This window comes from Trichechus manatus, unplaced genomic scaffold, assembly GCF_000243295.1.
Source record: "Trichechus manatus latirostris isolate Lorelei unplaced genomic scaffold, TriManLat1.0 scaffold00010, whole genome shotgun sequence".
In the NCBI taxonomy this organism is placed as follows: Eukaryota; Metazoa; Chordata; class Mammalia; order Sirenia; family Trichechidae; genus Trichechus; species Trichechus manatus.
The window spans coordinates 26,167,635-26,191,986 of NW_004443946.1; the positions used below are offsets into that span (position 1 = coordinate 26,167,635).

The 24,352-nt window shown below is 36.4% G+C and overlaps 1 protein-coding gene across 4 annotated transcripts in view; it reads right to left on the minus strand.

Annotated features, from left to right (window-relative positions):
* NUMB (NUMB endocytic adaptor protein) overlaps positions 1 to 24,352 on the minus strand; it is a 175,407-nt gene that overhangs the window by 91,189 nt on the left and 59,866 nt on the right. For 2 of the 4 annotated variants that reach the window (XM_004371019.2, XM_004371018.2), the window contains exon 3: positions 2,331 to 2,415. The exons of the other annotated variants lie outside the window; for them this stretch is intronic. The gene's annotated coding sequence lies outside the window, so the exon portion shown is untranslated. The remainder of the gene's footprint in view (positions 1 to 2,330; positions 2,416 to 24,352) is intronic. 4 annotated transcript variants of the gene reach the window in all.

A 24,352-nucleotide genomic window follows, 5' to 3' on the forward strand; every position in this document is an offset into this window, starting at 1 on the left:
ATGAGAAACTATCTGTTCTGTAAGCCTTCACCTGAAGTACAATAAAATATTAAAAAATAAAAATAAAAAAAATAATAATGAACTAAATCCTGATGTATATTTAAAAAAAGACCAACATGACAAAAGTTGGGTTCATTCCAGCAATGCAGGGTGATTCAACATTAGAAAATCTATAAATGTCATTCACCACATTAAGAGAATAAAAGAGAAAAGCCATACGATCATCTCACAGATGCAGAAAAAGCATCTGATAAAATCCAATACTCATTCACATACCAAAAAATCTTAGACAACTATGAATAGAAATGTCTTTAACCTATAAAGAATATCTACAAAAACCTACAGCAAACAGCATTCTTAATGGTGAAACATAGGAAGCACTTCCTTTAAAAAAATTAGGTGCAACACAAGATGCTCACTATTAACACTTGTATTTAACACTGTACTGGAAGTCCTAATTAGCATAGTAAGGCGAGAAAAAGAAATAAAAGGTGGTCTTATGTCCATTAGAAAGGAAGAAATGACTTTCATTTGCAATAGTTTAGCTGACTACACAGAAAATCTAAAAATACCCACATAAATTATTAGAATAAAATAATTTAGTAAGATGGCTTAACACAGATCTACATACCAAAAAAAAAACTTACATCAGCAAACAGAAAAAGAGGAAAAATATACCATTTACAGTAATAACAAAAATAAGGTATCTAAAAAGTTAAATCTAATAGAAGATTTCAGAGACCCTGGGTAGTACAAATGGTTAACATGATCAACTGCTACTTAAAAGGTTGGAGGTTAAAATTCATCCATAGGTACCTAGAAGAAAGGCCTGGTGATATACTTCCGAGAAATTAAGTCACTGAAAATCCTATGGAGCACAGTTCTACTCTGATACACACGAGGGTCACCGTAAGTGAGAATCAACTCCACGGCAACTTTTTTTTTTTATGGAGAAAAAGAAAATTTACTGAAAGAGATATTAAAAGATCTAAATAACTAGAAAGATATACCATGTTCAAGGATAGGAAGGCTCGATATCATAAAATAAAGGGATTAATTAAATACATGTGTAGATTAAAGGCTACAGAGCTCTTAGACTCATATACAAGGCAAGTCCCACTCTTTAAAAAAAATGGCTTTTTAATTTTTGCAAAACTTATCTCCCACTCATGGATATTTTTGCAGTTGGTATAAACTTAGTCACTAATCACAGGTGTTTTACTTTAATTAAACTTTAGTAATAGTTGATATGGCACTTTAGAATTCTGACAGCTGCAATAAACAAATATGAGTGAAGAACAAATAATTAGTAGGTGGCTGCATTCTGACTAGTTAATGGGCTGTGATCCCATTGGGTCAAAGGTCAGTCAGTGATGCACATTCACCACAGTATAAGTTCTGAGATCCATTCCTGCAAGTGAAGAAATGTTGCGAACATTTTATATAATACGTAAGGTTTTTGATTCCTGGTAATTATCTGTCAACAGTACCAAAACAATGTCTCCCTAAAAGCCACCAAAAATATGTAGACATTTATTCCAAATACAAACTGCACTAACAAGGAGAAAAAAAAGCCAAAACACATTCATAATACAGTGATCGGACGTTATGAATTCTCATATTAGGCTAAAAGGACATTTTAGTGGACCTATGTATGATCCTTATACATGTGAAACCTATTAGCAGTTATCAAGTTTGTTTTACAGTGGATCTGAACTTGATCAGATGTTTTATGATTCTCTTGAGGTCTAACTTATTCAAGTTTAATTTTGGTTTATGTAAGTTTTGTGACACCTTACATTGCTGCCTGAACTTTGCTCTATCCAAATTCCTAACAGAGAACTAGAAATAATGATCATTTGCCTTACTGGCTGCTAGGAGATGATAATATTAATAATAATAGCTGACATTTATTGCATGCTTACTATGCGCCAGGCTTTGTACATACTAAATAATTTCATATTCACATCAACTCTATCAGGTGGATAATATTACTATCACCATTTTACAGATAGGAAAATTGAGGTACATAAAAGTTAAGTAACTTCCAATGTCACACAACAAGTAACTGGAGAAGCTAGTATTCAAACCCAGGTAATCTGGCTCTGGAGCTCAGATCCTTAATTACTACGTTATAATGCTTTTCACAGTACTTAAAAGATACATAAAATTATTACAAAGGACCAAAAAAAACACCATTAAAAAATTATCGGTAAGAGTTAAACAACAGTTAAACAATATTAATGGCAATACAACTTATTATCGGTTGATACTTCACAGCTATTTCAAAGTTCATGACCAGCATTTAAGAGTTTTGAAGTTGGACAGACCTGGCTCTGAATCCTGGCTGTGCCCTTTAGAAGCTGTGTGACTTTGGACAAGTTTTATAACTTCACCAAGCCTCAGTTTCCTCATCTGTAAAATGAGAATAATAAACATCTCACCAAGTTGTTAGTAACACAATTATTGCTGCATTACACTGATATGTAACTCCAAACAAGACACAGCTACACACAAAATATAAAGAGAAGGAGGTTCTCAATTTCCCCCCAAGAAAACAGGACTTTATTATAATGATATAATGAAGATGACTGCTCCAAATCACCGCAGCGACCGTAAGATCTACACACTAATGTAGAACCACAATTTCCCTTAATACATAACAATGAATTTCCCTAGATAAAGGTCAAATGCCTACAGGTAAATTACTGGATTTCTGAAACATAAAATACTGTACATTATACAGAGAAGAGAAAGACACTGTTGTTTGCTGAGAACAACTTCCACAAATCTTGCTCTACCCACGTCCCTTCTAAGACTAGCAGCATTCAAGGGGCCAAAAGAGGAAGAGCTGGGTCAAGAAGGAGCCCCTCCAGGCAGAGGTAGGAAAGAATGTTAAAAAAGAAAAAGAAAAATAGAAAGAAATGGACATGTCATCAAAGTAGGGTGGAAAATGGACACAGAGGTAACTAGAAGACAAGGGAAGCTTACTCAAAACAACCTAGAGCATCTCCATAATTAACTGCAAAACCATATATGCATCCTCCTTTTTCATGTAAACCAGAACAGAAAATTCTACCACATTTTCTTTCAGAATTTGCTGAGTAAACAGTAGTTCTACAGAATGTTAAGAATCCATTTGGCTTGAAATTTTTCTTGTTTTATAGATGTCTTTCTGTCCCTAAAGAAAATACATGGCTGACAAAAGGGTAAATTTTACACATTTACAATTCTAGACCTGGGATTTTGCTTTAAAAAATGAAAGTGGTTGCAAACAGATTATCTACTCAGCTTGCATATTAAAGATCTCTGATTTATGGAGAAAATTACACAAGCAGAATTAAACTATGGAATGGTATTTGGAGCTAAAAACAAGTAACTGGGAAGTTCTTTAATTTAATAGTGCAATTCAGATAAAATATTTACAGAGTACCTACTGTGGGAAGTGCAATCACAATACCCAGTATTACCAGGGATACAAAAAAGTAGTAAGACATAATCTCTAACCTCTAGGTTCTCACAATCAAAGAAAGGAGTATAAAAATACTATACGATGGAACACTGTAAATGCTTTATTTAAGAGAGGCACAAATTGCTTTAAGAGGGGATGAGATCACTGAGCTGGTAGAAATGAGGAAAGATTTCATGGAAGATGCAACATTTGAAATGAACACTAATAGTAGGATTCTGAAAACTCTAACTTCTGAATATTAAAACAATTTAAACTAAACAATTTTCCTTCTATTACGGAGGTGTATATTGTAGATTGAAGTTGTCAAAGATTTCATTTTACTTGGATCCACAATCAATATCCACGGAAACAGCAGTCAAGAAATCAAAAGACGCACTGCATCGGGCAAATCTGCTGCCAAAGACCTCTTTAAAAGAGTTGAAAAGCAAAGATGTCACCTTGAAGACTAAGGTGTGCCTGACCCAAGCCATGGTGTCTTCAATGGCCTCATATGCACGTGAAAGCTGGACGATGAATAAGGAAGATCGAAGAAGAATTGATACCTCTGAATTGTGGCGTTGGAGAAGAATACTGAATATACCACGGACTGCCAAAAGAACGAACAAATCTGTTCTGGGAAGATGTACGACCAGAATGCTCCTTAGAAGCAAGGATGGCAAGACTTCGTCTCACATACTTGGGACATGTTATCAGAAGGGATCGGTCCCTGGAGAAGGATATCAAGCTTGGTAAAGTAGAGGGTCAGCGATAAAGAGGAAGACTCTCAACGGGATCGATTGACACAGTGGCTGCAACAATTAGATTAAGAATGACAACGATTGTAAGGATGGTGCAGGACCGGGCAGTGTTTCATTCTATTGTACACAGGGTTGCTATGAGTTGGAACCGACTTGATGGCACCTAACAACAACATATTGCCTCCTAGTTACTGTTACAATGGAGCGTGGAAGATGAAAATGTACTAAATAAATCTAAGAAAACATGTTCAAAAAAGAGCTGACAATAACAGCTATATCTTCAATATCTCATTTACCTTCAAATACTAGTTCAGAATTTTATATTAAGAAACTTGAAAAATTAAGAGAAAAATACAACATGTGAAATAACAGAGCTCACTCATTCACTTATTAATAATGCTTTAGAAACTTCTTAAAAAGAGAGTCACTGCAACTGGGCACAAAATTTAGCTCTAAGAACTACAGCAGAAACACACAGAGGGATGTGAAATGAGTTACATAGAGCTAAGCTGATAAAAGAAAGCCTAATAGTTTGTCCATACATGTTCCTACTTCAAAAAGAGGAATTTTATGAATCTTTATGAAAAAAAAGATACTTAAAATGTATCTTTAATAGCAGCTTTACAGAAATTACAAAAATCTTGATTTTGTAAATTTTATTGAAGTATAATGTAGAAAGTACATAGATCATAAGTATACAGCTCAATTAATTTTCACACACATACACACACAAAAAAAAACACTCATGTAACTAGCACCCAGATCAAGAATGGAACATTACTAGCATCCCAGAAACCTCATTTAATGTTGCCTCTTCTAGTCACCATCTTCCTAGCCCCTAACCCCAGTTAAGATACCACTATCTTGACTTCTAATATCATAGACAGCATTTTGTCTAGTTTAGAACTTTATAAAAAAGAATCATAGAATATGTTCTCTTTTGTGTCTGGCTTCTTTCACTTAACATTATGTTTATGAGATTCATCCATATTGTTGCCCACAGTTGTAATTCTTTCATTCTCTTGGATAGTTTTCTACTGTTCACAAAGATTTTTGTTTGTTTTGATCAACCCTTGACAAAAGCTGATCATACAGTGTTAAGACAGACCTAAATTAAAATTCCTGTTCCATCAGTGTGTGACATTAGGCATTGACTTTGGATTCTCAATTCTTCATTATAAAAAATAATAAAGCTTAGATTGTAAAGTTGTTGTGAGGTTTAAATAAGAAAACTAATATACAGTAACTGGCACAGAGTAGATGTCTTCTCAAAATATTAGTTCCCTTCTTTTCCTTCTCCTTAGTCAGAGTAAAGTTATACTACTGGCAGCCCCATATATACTGTGCTTTCATCCACATAATTCCTTCTATCTGGAATGCTTTTTTTGGGGGGTGGGGGGGGTGGCCATCTTTCCCATACTCAGATCATCTGTCCTTCAAAGTAATGTTCAAATGCTACATCCTCTGTCTCCCCACCACTTCACCTATATTTCACCCATCCCACTTATCACTGTCCATCTTGTATTGGAGTTATCTTCAACTAGTTACTTGAGGAAAGAGAACATATCCGATTCATCTTCATTCTTTCTAATACACAGAGCACAGAGTTTTGCATCTAGCAAGCACTCAAACAGTTATAGAATAAATAGCATTATTCTAGATATATCATTGCCACCGAAGAGTAATTATGTCTATTTATAACCAGCATTTTACTAGTCAAAACAAGATAAACTGTCAATACAGTTTGCTCCAGGCTCTCAAGGAAATAATTTTGCGATAAATAGCCACATTTCTATCAATACCTGCATTTAGCAGGAATACATCCATCTGTGATAAGGCTAGACATTTCTTAGAAGGGGGTGATTTTAGCAATACAATATATTTTCTTTTTTAAAGGAAAAACAGCAACAGTATTTTACAAAAAATCCTGTAGGATAATTTTGTTAAATAGCTCATCAATACTATTATCACGCTGAACTATTATGAATATCACCACTCTAAGAATATAAATTATATCTAATTATTAAAATGACTTATTAAATAAAAATAATTAAAATGACTGTGTGTTCACTGTAGCTCAAAGAGATTAATAAAGAAAAAAATTATCCTCAAAACCCCCTATTAGCAAATATTTGCAAAAATGACCTTCAGATTTTCTTAATAAAAAGTTCAGAGAAGTATCTGTCTAGAACAAAGGTCATCTAATTTTTACAAAAGTGCCCTCTTCTGAGAAAACTAAGTAGTTGCACAGGAATTTCTGGGAGTCCTTGAAATATCTATTTTATAAATAAGGCAGATGAATATAGGAAAAGAGGTCCTCCAGGTTACTTAAGACAATCACCTAACCCTAAACAAACACATTAGGTCCTTATGCTCTGTATCGGTTCACTGCAAGATTAATAAATGCTTAAAAAGTATTTTCTAATAAGTGAAGAATTTTCAGTAACAAGTAGAAACATCCACTGCTGGTCATTATACAGTAGCTTTTAACAGATTAATCCTCCTAGCAAGAAAAGCTATAAAAACTGAATTAAAAACAAAAAAATAAGCAAATAAGGCAGCCCAGACTTGAGACACCAAGATAATAGATAGGAAACACAGTTAAGCCTGACATCCTCTACCAGTTTTTCCTCCTAGGGCATTAAGCTGCAGACTAGAGCTTTAGGCAGTCTCACAGAGCTGCGGAGACAAAAATTAAGAGTTCAGAACTAACATACTGAGCAGGATTGAAGAGGCTAAGATTCCACAGAAAAGGCAATCACATAAAAGCGAGTTTGGATAGCTTGTACTGCTTTTGCCCTCAGGGTATTTACTGAAGCCTAACCTGTGTGGGGGCAAGAGGCCAAGAACCAAGCAAAGTGCCTATTTTAAGGCAAAAAAAGGTAAGCAGAGCTTGTGGTAGTCTCAAAGTGCTAAGGAAAGAAAAACTGGAGTGCAAGGCCTGCCAAGGAGAGGTACTGGCAAATACCACAGGCTTCTATTTGATACCTCTGAAGGACAACACTTTTGGAATAAGGAGAAACTGGATTTAAATCAGTCCCTGAGAAGTCTAAAACAAAGCCTCAAGTTATCTCAAGCCCATAACAGATCAGGTCATCTGCCCCTACTTTTAACTACCACCAGAAGAAAATTAAATCCTCTCTAGAGAACAATATCCATCAAGAGCCTCTATAATTTCTCAAACACAATGTTTGACATTCATTTTTAAAAACTACCAGTCATGCCAGGAAACAAGGCCAACTGACTGAAAATCAAGACAAAAAGTAGACAACTTTTTGTAGTAGAAAAAGACCCACAAGGAATCCAGGTATTATAATTATCAGATGCAAACTTTAAAATAACTGTGATTAATATGTTCAGGAGAATAGATGACAAGACATGAATTTTACAAGACAACTGAAAACTACAAAAACAAACAAAAAAGAATTAAATTTAAATTCTAGAATTGAAAAATACATTATCTGAAATTAACAATAAAATATGTTTTAAACAGCAGACTGGACAATAAGTGAACTAGAAAATAAGTCAGTAGAGAATATCCAGATGAAGCACAGAGGAAAAAAAAGGACAGAAAATACAGAAAAGAGCAGAAGAGCCATATGGGACACAGAGGAACATCAAACATAAAAGGTTTTTAAAAATCTCATTACAAAATGAGTAAAGGACTGGACAGATGCAAATTCAGAAGAGATATTTCAAAAGTGACAAGACACCAAGGTACAGATTCAAGAGGTTCTATGAACCTCAAACAATTTAAATACAAAGAAAACCACCTATGTATACTACTGAAAACCAAAGGCATTGTTTCTCTAAGAGAAACAATGAAGTCATAAGGCAATGATACATTGAATATGATGAAAGAAAATAACTGTCGATCTGAAATTGCCCAATGAAAATATCCTTCAAAAATGAAAGCAAAATAAAAATATTTTCAGACAAAAACAGAACTTTCACTACCAGTAGACTCACACTAAAAGAAAGGAAGTGTCTATGGAGAAAGAAAATAATCCCAGATGGAAGCATGGTGACACAGGAAAGAATTGAGAATATCAGAAAGAGTAAACATGTGAATTAAATTAAATAACTATGGATTGTTTAAGACAATAATATTAATAAAAACAAAGCACAAAAGACAAGAAAGAGGGAGCTGCTAAATGGAACTGAAGGGTTGTAAGGTCCTTGTATTGTTCAGAAAATAGTATCATTTGCAAAATAAAACCTAAAAACCTGTTGCTGTCGAGTCGATTCCAACCCATAGCCCAATCGTAGAGGACAGAGAAGAATTGCCCCATTGGATTTGAACTGCTAACCTTTTTTTTGGTTAGTAGCTGTATCACTTAACCACTGCACCACCAAACAGTCACAAAAATTCTTCCCATTCCTATACATACCCCCTTTACAATGTGACTTTGCTGCTTTTCCTATCAAGAGGTGGAGTCTGTTTCTTCACTCCTTCAATTTGGGGTTGGGAATGTGACTTGCTTTGGCCTAATGAGATATTAGCAAATGTGACATAGCAGAGACATGAAAAGTGCTTGAACACTGGAGTCTGCCCTCTCTCTTGCTACTCTCAGAACCCTAACACCATCAAGTGAATGAACACAAGCTAGCCTGCTAGAGAGGCCACATGGAGGGGAACAGAGTCTACCCTCACTTCCACCTTGGTCTAAAGCCTGCCAACCAATAAACATATGAGTGAGGCTATTCTATATCATCTGGCCCCAGTCAAAACACTAGCATACCACAAAGATCATGCTACAGAACTAATATTATGTAATAAGCCAGTGGTTTCTCAAGCAGGGGCAACTTTGCTCCCAAGAGGCCATTTGGCAATATTTAGAGACATTTTTGGTTGTCACAAGTGACTGGATACTACATCTACTGGGTAGAGGCCAGGGATGCTGCTAAACATCTACAATGCACAGGACAGCCCTCCATAACAAAGAATTATCCAGCCCCAAATGTCAATAGCGCCAAGGCTGAGAAACGCTGAAGTAGAGCATTACAGAATGGGGCAGTCTCTAGAACAGCCCTAATCAATGAAACTTTCTACGACCATAAAAATGTTCTACATCTGCACTGTCCAATATGCCAGTCATATGTGGCTACTGAGCACTTGAAATGCGGCTAATGTGACTGAGGAACCGAATTTTTTATTTTACTCAATTTTAATTAATTTAAATAGCTCCACATGGCGAGTGGTTTCTAAATCAGACAGCAAAGCTCTAAAACTTAGAAGCTACTGATGTTGGAATAGTGAAAAATTTAGGTCAGATAATGGCAGGAACTATGAATTTGATAAAGTTAAGGCTCATAGACACTTGCTACAAATAAATATTCCAAACGTTCTTTTTATTTCAATAGCTATAAATTCTGAAATGCAGCCTATCGATAAAACAGTGAACCAAAAGCTTTTTTAAAACAGTAAATTTACCATCTCCTGCCAAAAAAAACCAAAACTATTCTTGAAATCCCGGGTGACAACCTTAGCTGAGTAGGCTTTTCTACATTAATATAAAAGCCCTAAGAATTTGCTATGTGACATTTTTTTAAAGTTTAAAATAACTTAAGAAGAACTGTTTTATTTTCCCAACCACTGTCATCAAGTCAATTCCTAGTCACAGTGACCCCACAGGGTTTCCAAAGCTGTAATCTCTACAGAAGCATACTGCCACATCTTTCTCCTGCAGAGCCGCTGGTGGTTTCGAACTGCTGACCATTCAGTTAGCAGACGAGCACTCTAACCACTGAGCAACCAGGGCTCCTTGTTTTACTTTAGAGGCCTTCAAATGGTACCAAATGAGTAGCTTTTAATCAAATCAATTTCAGGTGCTTAAATATCCATTTACGGTATTACTTAACTCCCCTGCAGCAGTTCAATATCCTTTTTCATCCTCTTCTCTACCCCCACTACCTCCATCACAAGAGAAGGAAAAGGTTGATCCAGTGCCGGTACAATTCCACAGATTTTTTAACTTGTCAGCATTAAGTAGGTCAGTTTTCTGCTCTAGTGGGTGTTTTGGCAATAGATTCTCTTACCAGAATACAGTGGCTACTCTGCCTGGTAAGCACATACCACAAAGAAAAAAGGCTTTTAGTAATGCTTCCTTAGGCTGCCTGATCTCTAGAGGAAAATTTATGAGTTCTAACTGAATACTATCAGGAAATTCTAACAGAAAAACAAAACAAAACAAAACAAAAATAAAGAGAATCCAATTTAAATTTTTTTCTAGATAATGAAGGCTAAATATTTTTAAGGCCCTCAGTATCCACCAACCCACAAAGATTTTGCTGAGAATTAGGGAAGTGAAGGGAAAAGTAAGAAATGCATTCAGTCTGTTAGGTGTTTTGTTAGGAATTCTAATGAAAGAAACTTTACCACTAAAACTAAAATTCTGGAAAATCTCCTGCTTATAAAGTATAACTTCCTTGTGTAGAAATTTTTAAATAACAAAAAAATGAAGTCAGAAATAACTTAAAACTGTTTATGATTATATTATGGAAGAAAGAAATTTGCTGGCAGTTTATTAGAATAAAATATTTTTACATAATTTATTGTTATTTCTTTTAAAAATCAGCTATGTCTATTTTGGGTCTAAGAACTCAGTTTTACATTTTTAATCATTTGTAGATTAAATATTAAAGAAGAAACCTGACAGGCACACATTCAACCAGCTTATTTCACATCAGATAAAAAGCTTCCTGTGAGGCAAGATCAATACTCCCTAAATGAACAGTGGTTCAAATGAAAGAAAAGTTGAAACAACTATACTTATGGGATTATTTACCAGAAAATTTCAAGAAATTTTGACAAACCCTAGAAAAAGAAAATGTAAATCTAGCAAGACAGAGCATTAATTGATGTGACTATAGAACACCTTTAAACTCACTAAGAATAAGTTAATGAAAAAAGAATGCATTCTGACCAATATTCACATTGGTATAATACATGTAAACATTCACTTTACCATACCGCATTCACTGTTAGAAGAAAATATTTAGAAATATAGAAAATTCCAACAATAAAAGGCCAGATATTAATTCACAGCTAAAAACTAAAATAAATGAACTGTTTGACTCTTTATTTTCTTAAAGGAAAAAAGTCGCTCAACCAAGAAGCTAGCCACTCACCACTGCCACATAATAAAAGTAGATAAGATCAAATTATATAAGTAAAAAATTTTACATCTGTCTGCAAAAAAAATGAAACAGGATCCATACCTCACATTATGCACAAAAACTAATTCAAAATGGACCAAAGACCTAAATATAAAACCAAAAACTATAAAGATCATAGAAGAAAAAATAAGGTCAATGCTAGAGGCCCTAATACACAGCATAAACAGGAAACAAACCGTAACTAACAACAGACAAACACCAGAAGATAAGCTAGATAACTGGGATCTTCTAAAAATTAAACACCTACGCTCCTCAAAAGACTTCACCAAAACAGTAAAAAGACAACCTACAGACCAGGAAAAAAATTTTGGCTATGACAAATCCGACAAAAGTCTAACCTCTAAAATCTATAGGAAAATCCACACCTCTACAACAAAAAGACAAATAATCCAATTAAAAAACAGGCAAAAGATATGAACAGACACTTCACCAAAGAAGATATTCAAGTGGCTAACAGACACATGAGGAAATGCTCACAATCACTAGCTGTTAGAGAAATGCAAATCAAAACCACAATTAGATACCATCTCACCCTGACATTACTGGCACGAAACAAAAAAAATAGAAAATAACAAATATTGAAGAGGCTGTGAAGAGACTGGAACTCTTATGCACTGCTGGTGGGAATGTAAAATGGTACAACAATTTTGGAAAACGATACGGCACTTCCTCAAAACACTAGAAATAGAAATACCATATGATCCAGCAATCCCACTCCTAGGAATATATCCTAGAGAAATAAAAGCCGTCACACGAATAGACATATGCACACCCATGTTCACTGCAGTATTACTCACAATAGCAAAAAGATGGAAACAACCTAAGTGCCCATCAGCAGACTAATGGATAAACAAACTAGGGTACATACATACAACGGAATACTATGCAGCAATAAAGAATGATGAATCTGCGAAACATCTCACAACATAGGTGAATCTGGAGGACATTATGCTGAGTAAAATAAGTCAATCACAAAAGGACAAATATTGTATGAGATCAGTATTATAAAAGCTCATGAAAACGCTTACACTCAAAAAGAATCTTTGATGGTTACAAGGGAGGGGAGGGGTAGAGAGGGAAAAAAACTAAATAGACAATAGATAAGTGGTAACTCTGGTGAAGGGTAAGACAGTACACAATGCTGGGGAAGCCAGCACAACTTGACAAAGGCAAGGTCATGGAAGCTTCATAGATACATCCAAACTCCCTAAGGGACCAAATAACTGGGCTGAGGGCTGGGGACCATAGCTCAATTGGCAAAACATAGTTTATAAAGAAAATGTTCTACATCTTACTTTGTTAGTAGTGTATGGGGTCTTAAAAGCTTGTGAGTGGCTACCTAAGATACTCCACTGGTCCCAGTCCATCTGGAGCAAGGGAGAATGAAGAAAACCAAAGCCACAAGGGAAAGATGAGTCCAAAGGACTAATGGATCACAACTACCACAGCCTACACAACTAGATGGTGCCCGGCTACCCCCACCGAATGCTCTGACAGGGATCACAATAGAGGGTCCCAGACAGAGCCGCAGATAATATAGAACAAAATTCTAACTCACAAAAAAAGACCAGACTTACTGGTCTGAAAGAGACTGGAGAAACTTCGAGAGTATAGCCTCTGGACGTTCTTTTAACTCAGTACTGAAGTCACCCCTGAGGCTCACCCTCCGGCCAAGACAGGCCCATAAAACAAAAAGAGACTAAATGGACACACTAACCCAGGGGCAAGGATGAGAAGGTAGGAGAGGACAGGAAAGCTGGTAATGGGGAACCCAAAGTCAAGAAGGGGAGAGTGTTGACATGTCATGGGGTTGGCAACAAATATCACAAAACAATATATGTATTAATTATTTAATGAGAAACTAATTTGCTCTGTACACCTTCATATAAAGCACAATAAAAAAATCTTACATCTGAATGTCAAAATATACAATGGCTATAGAGAAAAAATTCCTATCATCTTAAACAAATAACAAGTTCCCGCCTCTTATTTTATTCTGTTTTTGGATGTACTTACTCCTTGACAAAATGTCATAAAATAACGTAAGGAGCTGAGAAAGAGATCCTCTTCAAAACCAAAATAACCACCATGAGATATGAGAGATCTTTTTATTTCTCCATTTAAACATAAAGCAGTTGAACATAACAAGGTTTGCTACATGGCCCATTCTACATTTAACCAATTAGCTCAATTCTAACTATTTCCATGACTTAGTATGAAAAGTCCCCAAGACGACAAGGATTCCTTTGTGAACCCTAGCATCATTCTGGAGCTAGTAAGACAAATAGCCCACTAAAAGAAAAGACTCAAATGTACATGGGGGCCTCCAAAGATAACTTCAACCTTGAGACTGATAATTTACCTTAAGAGAACTCCTTATCCAATGAATGAAAAAAAAGTTTAAAGACAAAAGTCACCGAAGCAATTTCTATTCCCTAATATTTCCATTTCTGCTTGCATTTTCTTATATTGCAGTTTCATCCAGGAAGATACCATTCTTCTAGATTTCATTTTATCTCTATAAGTTTCTCTTTTATTATCAGTATTCTCCCATCCATCTCTCAAAATCCATTTTTCTGTTATTTTTTAAAACTCATTTAAAGAGATGTTTCAAAGGAAGACTATGGTATCATGGCAAATACTAGCAGACCATTTTATATTGCACATGTACCTTTTGTTCTATAGTTCTTTTGCTCTGTACCATAATTCCAGTAGGGCTGTGATACAGTAGACAGAATACTGGACTTGAAGTCAGAAGATCTGTGCCAAAAACCTGAATGCCACTTTCAAAGTTTATGACTTTGAATATGCCACATACATAATGTCTCTGGCCTCCATTTTATACATAACTGCTCTTTTCATTTTAAAAGATGGGCAAGAGCTTAAAGCTGATATCATTCTTATATCATAGACAGGGAAATACACACACGAAAAAAATGACTTTAAAATCATATAGTTAGTCACTGCTTACAATGAGACCATGATGTAAATCTCCTATTTCTACCGGTATTTTTTCTTCTCTACTATACTGCCTCAAACCATACTCTCAGAGACATATTGGTTATAAGATATATCACCTTAGACTATAGGCTTAGATGCCAAAAAAAGACAGAAATTTAACTTACATTTTTATCTACTTACCTACTTACCAACAAAAATGAAAAAAAAAAATGTACCAAAAACTCTACAGGTTCATCATAAAATAAAATCCAGAGTAAGATATTTGCATTATATGATAAAGAGTTTACATGTTTTGTCTATAAAACATATAAAGAACATTTTTTAAAAAAGGCAGAGGACAATGACAGATGACAAAAGAAGAATTATAAATCCGTAATAAATTTGGTCCAACAATTCTATTTCTAGGAATTATACTAAGGGTATAACACAAATAAACAAAGAGAAATATGAAAGAATGTTCACTGCAGTACCATTTATAATAGTAAAAAATTTTAAGTTTAAATATCAAAAAAATGGGGACTGGTTAAATAGTTATGGTACATCTACACCATGGCATACAATGCAGCTTTTAAAATTATAAAGTGCTAAGACAAGCTCCTCCTTGGAGAACATATTAGGATCTTGGGATAAAGAACAAATGTAGTCTGAAAAAACATTCTAAAGTTCTCATTGCTTTAATTAGCTTTCAGAAACAGTAATTAATTATTCTGCAATTTCATTAAACATGAAAGTGAGATTTTTTTATCAAAGGAATTTTTAGAAGTTAGCTACTCAAATATCAAAGATCTACTCAAATATCAAAAATATCTTTGAAGCCTTCCCCAATCCTCCAAAGGAAGTCAGATGCTCCCTCCAACTGTTCTCCAAAACACTCTAGATATCTTTGTTACAGAAGTCATTACTCTGTACTGTCTTCTTTACATGACTGAGTTGCTTGAAGACAAAAATTATGTAGGTCTTCAGCATTTGTACTCTTGATGGTTACAACAGAAACCATCACACAGTAGGCCCTCAATACGCATACTGACTATATACATTCTAATTCTACATTTCTACTTATTAGATATATTACCTTGGGCAACTTTTTAAACCTCTCTCAGCCTCGGTTTTCTCTTCAGCAATAATGGGAATACAATACCATGACTGACTTCATGACCTATTAAACCACCATGTATAATAAATGCATTTGGCCTGATTGGTACATAGATAAGGTACCCTAGTGGTGCAGTGGTTAAGAGCGGGGCTGTTAACCAAAAGGTCAGTGGTTTGAACCCACAGGAGAAAGATGTGGCAGTCTGCTTCTATAAAGATTACAGCCTTGGAAACCCTTTAGGGAAGTTATACTCTGTCCTATAGGGTCGCTATGAGTTGGAATCAACTCGGTGGCAATGGGTCAGGTACACAGGTGGCATTCAAAACATGCCATTTTGCTTTCCTTTTTCATGACGGAGCATCACACTCACAAAAAAATTTACAGAAATGAAATGCTTGAAATGAATCATACAGACAATTATCTTGCAGAAATTTAAATGGGAAAAAATCATTTCTAGCTGTTGTTTGTCATGTAAAACCACTAATAATTCTAACAGTGAAGATTCCTTCTTTCTCTTCTATTTCAGACAACTGTGAGCATTGATGATCAGGATCAGCGATTCTCAAACTTTAGCATACATCAGAATCCGTGGAGAGTTTAACATACAGATTGTTGGGTTTCTGATTCAGTAGATGCAGATGAGGCCCTAGAATCTGCATTGCTAACAAGTTCCCAGATAACGCTGATGATGCTGGTTCAGGGACCACATTTTGAGAACTACTGATATAAGTAATTCATCAATGAAGCAGTACTAAAAGGGAAAAAGAATGTGCTAAACAATATTACACTGTGTGTTTTTTTTTGTAATCTCATTCAATGTCCTTTTAAAAGGGCCACCGTTTTCAAAACAAAAGCTGGATTCTACGAAAATACTTTACGAAAAAATGATCCTGAGAGAATGTTGTAGCTATATGTTGTCTTCCTAGCAATCCTTCCTATCCCATTGTACACACGTATTGAGGAGGAGTAGGTGCAGGATCCATTTATGAAACGACCCAAGCTAGTCCAAAGTCTTCCCAAGACTTTTTTTTTTTTCCCCCTGATGCTATAGGGAAAGATTACCTCTCTTCTTCTTCGGTTGTAACTATAAAGTCAATGTAAACCAGAGCTGCTAACAGCCATCTTTCCTGACTACATGGAAAAAGTCACCACATCTTAGCAAAGGATAAGGCCAAGAGGCAAAGAAAAACAGAGCTGAGAAAAAGGGAGTAAAAGTGAAAGCCCCTGAAAGTAATTTGAGCTCCTAAATCCAGCTGTGCTAAATCAGATTTGACTCTGAATTATTCAATTCCTTGGGCCAACAACTCTTTTTCCCCTTACACTGGGTTTCTGTTCTCTATAAATGCAGGAGTCCTAACTAAAACTACGGGTAAAATTATAAGGAGAGGAGGAAAGAGATGAAGGCACAAGGCGCTCATAATACACAGTCGTCCGTAATACTTGAAGGTGAAACAGTAAATTTTCAGATGAGATTAAATTTCAACTGTAGTTTGTAATCTGAAAGAAGCTACCACATTTGGTGGTTTCTTGATGTGGTGAAATGAGTTCTTTATGTGGCCTTTTGCCTAGGTTCTGTGGAAAAACAGCTTGGGAAATTTTGTCCTAGTTCTTTGGAGAAGCAACTTGGGTGCAAGGGTTCCCAGGGTGTTTTCTGCCCCGGAGGGTTTGTTACTTTTGTCCAGGCTGATTGACATTTCCTGGGTAAACTGTAAACAAGGTCATGGTTTGATACTTTTTAATCTGGCCATGGGCTGCAGTCTGCCTTGTGATTGGATTGGTTCCTTGCAAGGACTTTTCTCTGCTATGCAAATAGTGGTGCGTAAAACCACCCGACAGGATTGAGTGATTTCTGGAGATTGGTCAGTTTTTGGTCCTGCTGGAGGGTCACGCCTTGAAATTGACAAGGAGTTTGTTCATATAAGCAGCCAACCCCACAGAGATTTTCAGAGGCAAGGAGAAGCAGCAAAGAGAGACAGGAGGCAAGGAACCTCCTAAAAGGGCTGTTTAACATGGGTCAAAGGCTGTAACACTGAAGACAGCGAGGAGCCCAGAAGAGGCCCTGTGGTAGAGCCAGTGACCCCTGGCCTGGAAGGGGACCTGTGGCAGAGTTGGAAGCGATGGCAGAAAGCTGCTGCTAGGAAAGCAATTAAGAGAGCTGAACAAGCTGTTACACTGGCTATGAGCTAGGCCAGTAACAAGCAGAGAGGCCGAAGGCAGTGTAGGGGGATGAGCTGGCCTGCCTTTGGCAGCGGCAGATGCCCCAACTGTGCTGAGAGCTGTAACCCAGGCTGAGAGGGGGCCTGGCCTAAGGACCAAGGGGAGGCTGAGAGAAGGGCTTGCCTGCCTGTGTGCACAGCCAGAAGAGCTGAGAGAGCTGTCCTGCATCGAAGAAGGACCACATGCGCTATCCACTTCAGGGAGCCTTCCAGACCTTGCCTACGTGCTTCCTGATCCTGAGTTGTAGCCTGTTACTTCCTTAGTAAACCACTTAACTGTGAGTACGGTCTATGAGTTCTGTGTGTCCACTGCAATGAATTATCAAACCCAACAGAGAAGTAGAGAGTGCTGCAGCGAGAACAGCTGGTGTCAGAAACGGTGAAAAAAGAAGTATATGTCTGACCTCCACTTCACAGGAGCCAGCTTTGTGCTGATCTTAATTCTTATCCCTCAGGAATCTAAGCAATTCCTTATGCCAAAATACACTTGGAAATTGATATCCTGACTAGAATTCTGACCAAAACCCTTTTCACAAGTTTACACGTGGTTTCCAACAGATACCACATGAAATCAGACAGTTATGCCTCAGTCAATATCTAACCTCACTTAACTTTACTAGTTGCAGTTTACAGTGAGCATAGTCTAGCCACACACGGTCGTAAAATTTACTTGCCCTATAATACCAATAATTTAAATTTATGATTTAATCCTCCATTCACTTGGTAAGCCTCTACTATGTAAAAGATACCATCATAAATACACCCAGGAGGTAAACGTTCACATGAAAGAACCAGATACAGAAGCCATCTACACTGAGATGACAACTAAAGGCAAGTAGCCTGCCAAGGGGAAGACGTTCTGCAAAGGTCCTTAACCTGGTCCACAGATGAGTTTCATGGAGGTCACTAGTCTGTCAGTTTGTTGTACTGTGGTGGCCTGTGTGTGGCTATGATGCCAGAACTATGACACTGGTATTTCAAACACCAGTAGCGTCACTCATGGTGGTCAGGCTTCTTTGGAAATTCCACACTAAGACAAATTAGAAAGGCCTAGCAATCTACTTCAAAAATTAGCCAATGAAAATTCTATGGGTCACAACAGAACATTCATTGTCTGATATACGAGCCCCCTAGGTTGGAAGATACTCAGAATTTGCTGTTATGCACATTATATATCATATTGCATTTAATCTCAATAACAATCTTGAGACAGGTATTAGAAGCCCAATTTTTCAAATAAAACTGAGGCATAGAGAAATTAGGTGACTAAAGGTAGTGAAAAGCAGACATGAAACCAGATCTCTGGAATTTAAAGCCTTAGCTATCCAACCTTCTACACTGTAGTGGAAGATAAGATGAGCCATAAAAGAATAAGGGAGCTATCATTTCAACTCCAATATTCATCATTTCTTTCAGAGCAATATCTCTGAAAAACTAATTGTTTAGGTCAAGAACACAAACTTTGGAGACAGCAATAAGAAAAAAAATGCAATGCTTAAACAAAATGATTTCTGAGGCTGTATAAATCCGGACGCTCAGAAATTTGGCAAACTCTACTGTAAATGCCATCATAAAATTAACAGTTTGAGTCCAAGGTACTCACTCTAGCCAAAAAAAAAAAAAAGTCACTGACAATGAAGACTGGGATAAGGCCCAGTGTTAGTGTTTTCAACTGTTCTTTAACAATGTACAAAATCCAAAAACACTTGGTGCCAATACTCAGGTCCAATGAAATACGGCAAACCTGCTTAAATTATCCTTGTTCTCACCAAGACTTGTAAACTCTGGCTTCTAATCTAATAAAAGCCTTTAAGATAAAGTACTTCCATAAGCCATGAGTACTTCCTCTACAGTTGCCAAGAAGAATCGAAAGTTCTTGCTGAGATCGTTTTCCCCTTTCTAACAGGTTGGCATCATCAGTAGCAACTTTTACAGCAAGCAGGTCTTAATATATTTTAAAGTGGTGTTTCAGAATGATGTTATGTGCCACAGGTAAGGAATGAGACATGGTCTAATCATTCATACAGAGGTCAAAACTAAATAGTCATAAGTATTATAGTCATACATGATGTTAGATGTGTTCTGCCGGCAAAGCACAGTTTTTTCTGTGTCTCAATTGTCCCCTTTTTAAAAGTGTAAATAACATTAAAATACTTTACTACTGAGAACAATAAAGGTGAATTAAGTTCAAGGATGGACAGATGGATACAGACACAGCAAAAGAGAAATTCCTTAACACAGCTGTTTGCCTCTCTATGGATTTTTTTTTTTTTTTTAATTCTTAAAATTAACCGAGAAAGAAATAGTACTGAAGAGCTTAAAATGAAGTTGCATGACACTGACAGACTTTAGGAGAGAATGGAAACTCGTACAACCTTTTTAGAACACAATTTGGTAATACGCAACTAAAGACTTTAAAATAAGCATCTAGGAATTTATCACGAAGAAATCATCAGACCAATTAGATAATTTATGGAACATCTATACCAGGATTCTCAAACTTTAGCACGCATCAGAATTACCTGAAGGGCTTTTAAGACCACAGATTGCTGGGCTCCAATACCACAGTCTGAAATTTAGTAAGTCTGGGATACAAGCCAAGAATTTGTATTTCTAAGAAATTCCCAGGTATTGCTGATACTGCTGGTCCAAGGACTATGCTGAGAACCACTGATCTATACAATGGACAACTATGTAGCCATTAAAAATAAAAGAAATCTATATTTATTGATATGATGTATATATGCAGTCATGTGCTGATGAACCAAGGTGGGGCAAGGAGACCCCTGATTTGTAGCATTTGCCAATTTCCATGGTGTAAATAATCCACTACGGCCCATATCAAGCTACCAACAATTTTGTCTTGCATAATTCCTGAATTACTGGCTCTGGAAAGCCAGTGCTTACTGGCTCCAGCACACTACCTAGAAAACAATCTAAAAGGATACAAGGCAAAATGGAAACAGCACTTATCTGTGGCTAGAAGGATTATGGGAAATCAATTTTATGATTTTCCTTAGTATTTTACAATTTCTTTACTATTTTACAATAAATATTCTTTTATAATAAAATGCTATTAACATTTTGAAAAAATAAAGTGCAGTTATCAATTTAGACTAGAGTTCTTTATAGTTGAAGTTGCTCAGCCCCTCCATCAGAGGAGCTGTGATATTTAAATTTGTAGGTCTAAGTCACTCTTTTTTTTTTTTAATTAATTAATTTATTTTTTATTGTACTTCAGGTGAAGGCTTACAGAACAAATAGTTTCTCATGAAACAGAAGTACACATGTTGTTTATGACATTGGTTAACAACCCCACAACGTATCAACCCTCTAACTTCTCAACCTTTTTTTTTTTGGAGAAAATACACATAGCCAAAGATACACCATTTCAAAAATTTCTACATGCACAGTTCAGTGACATTGACTACACTCTTCCAATTGTGCTGTTATTCTCACTTAAGATGAAGGCTTACAGAACAAAACAGTTTCTCATTTAACAGTTACTACAAATGTTGCCCTATGACAATGGTTAACAATCTCACAACACATCAACAATATCCTTACTCAACCTTGGGTTCCCTATCACCAGCTTCCTTGTCCCCTTCTGCCTTCTGACCCTTGTCACTGGACTCCTGTACCTCGTTAGTCTCATTTGGTTTTACAGGGCTGTCCACTCCCAGGCTGAACAGTGAACCTCGGAGACAACTTCACCACTGAGCCAAAAGGGTGTCTGGGGGCCATACTCTCGGGGTTTCTCTGATCTGTTTTAGGCCAGTAAATCTGGTCTTTTTTTGTGAGTTAGAATTATGTTCTACGTCCTTCTCCACCTCTGTCCAGAACCCTCTGTTGTGATCCTGGTCAGAGCAGTCAGTGGTGGTAGCCGGGCACTATCTAGCTGTACTGGACTCAGTCCGGTGGAGGCCTTAGTAGCTGTGGACAATTAGTCCTTTGGACTAATCTTTTCCTTGTATCCTGTTCTCTTCATTCTCCCTTGCTCCCGAAGGGATGAGACCAGTGGAGTATCTTAGATGGCCGCTCACAGACTTTTAAGACCCCAGACACTACTCACCAAGGTAGAATGTAAAGCACTGTCTTTATAAGCTGCGTCATGCCAATTGAGCTAGATGTTCCCCGAGACCATGGTCCCCAGAGCCCTCCGCCCAGCAATTCAGTCCCTCAGGGAGTTTGGATGTGTCTATGGGGCTTCCATGACCTTTCTTTGTACAAGTTGTGCTAGTTTCTCCTGTATTGTGCTAGTTACTCCTGTATTGTGTCCTGTGCACTATCCTTCTGTGCTAAGTTAGTCTTGCCAAAGCAAAGAAAGAGAGAAGGATATAAGGCCCTGCTGGGAAGTTTCTGAACTCTAGTCCTGGAAGATCAACGGTTAGGTGTCTTTTTATAAAATCAAGCATTAATAGCTAGCTGCCCTAGAATCCAAGCAGAAAATAGGCTGAGACAGCCTGCAACTTGCTATAAACCCAGTTTCACAAAGGCTTCAAGAATATAACCCCTCTAGCTTTGCCTCATCAAAATATAGGCTTGGTTAATAGTTCACCAAAGTATTGTTAGTAAGAGAGAAAAACCAAAAATAACATAAATGCCCCACTATAGAAGACTAAGTAACTTAAAGCCATAAAATGGAATAATATGTACCTACTACATGGTAATGGTGAAAAATTTTTAACATAGGAAAATGGCCAAATTATTGTAAAATGAAAAATGCAACTTACAAAACTATGTATGATTCCATGAATGAAAAATTGTACATATTTGTGTATGTATACAGGAATGTGTGTATGCGTATATGACTATCTAAAGGCCAGAAAGCTATAGCCAATGCTAATAGCAATTATCTCTGGGTTGGAGTACAAGAGATGATCTTTTTCTTTTTATATTTGCCTATTTGTATTTTAAAAAACATCTACAACAAGTATGAATTACTTGGGTAATTTTTTCAACATGCAACATACTTGTTAGCCAAATAGTAGTAAACAAAGAGACACTCAACCTCACTTTCAATCAGAGAAATGTAAATTAAAACAAGATACTACTTTATACTCATCAGATTGTCAAAACTAAAAACAGATGGAAAAGACCAAATGCTGGTCCTCAGGATTTAAGGAAATGAGAACCCTACTAAAACCCTACTATACTGCTGGTGGAAGCATAAACTGGGCAATCGTTTTGGAAAACAATCTGGCAATATTTAGTGAAATTAAGTATGCGTATGGCCCACAAGTCAGCAATTCCTTTCCTTGGTATATACTACAGAGAAACCTTCGCACCAGCCAACAGAGGAACTATTTGCGTTAGCAGGTTTAAGGGCACACATAGGTAGGCATTGTTTGAAAAATGCATAAATAAAATGTGGGAATACATACGTGATAAAATATTACACAAAAGTCAGGAATTATAAACTAGAGTTACAGATAGTAATCTGTTTAAACCTTAAACAGTGTTGAGCAAAAAAGAATGAGATTCATAGAAAAATACCATTATACAGATTAAAAACACATACACACAAAACAGTATATTTCAAAAATAAGTACATATTGAGAACATATATTAAGGTGCATTAGATTGGGGATACCTGAGAAACAAGAAAAATAATAATAATAAAAACCAAGAGGATGGAATACATGGAGCAATAATCGTTACTAATCATTATTAATAATCTAGTAGAGGAAAAAGAAGTACTGATCTGGAAGGTTAGTGTCAAAAGCACTAGAGGACATCCATTATAAAAAAACCACTAATATGGTGACTAACAAAATATCTAAGATTTTTTAAATCATAGTGAAGAGATCTCATAATTCAAATCTAGTGTCTAGTTTCTGCAGCTGACCACTTTTTTTATTTGAACAGATGAAAAATTTCACTACCAATGAACATCCCTCATCGCAAATAAAGTAAACCTTACATAAATTTCTAAAGTAAACTCAATGACTGATTCCCCATCCATCATAACCAAAAAAAAGAATGGCCCCATAGGGATTCCAAGGAGCAGCTGGTGGATTCTAACTGCCCATCTTTTGGTTAGCAGCTGACCTCTTAACCACTGTGCCACCAGGGCTCCCCATCCATTACATGGATCCTGAAATACAGAAATAACTTAAAATAGCCTTTTACTGACAGCCCACAAGGTACTGTACTATACATACACAATTTCTAATCCTTCTAACATTCCTGAGGTAAATATTGAACATTTATAATAAACTATCTCAAAGCAGTTATTTGTCTAAGACCACACTTCCTAGTGTAGTGGAACTAGGAATCAAACCAGGTCTGTCCAGCTATAAAGTCCATGCTCCTCCATTCTACCACAAGACATGGTCCCCGGACTCTCCGTCAGGCCAAAACTGAAACCATTCCCGAAGCCAACTCTTCATACATAGATTAGACTGGACTACAAGATACAAAATGATACTCGTAAAGAGAGTGCTTCTTAGCTCAAGTAGATACATGAGACTAAATCGGCAGCTCCTGTTCAGAGGCAAAATGAGAAGGCAAAAAGGGACAAGAGCTGGTGGAACAGACATGGGAAATCAAGGGTGGAAAGGAGGAGTGTGCTGTCACATTATAGGGAGAACAACTAGGGTCATATAACAATGTGTGTATAAATTTTTGTATGAGAAACTAACTTGAACTGTAAACTTTCACTAAAAGCACAATAAAAATTAAAAAAAAAAAA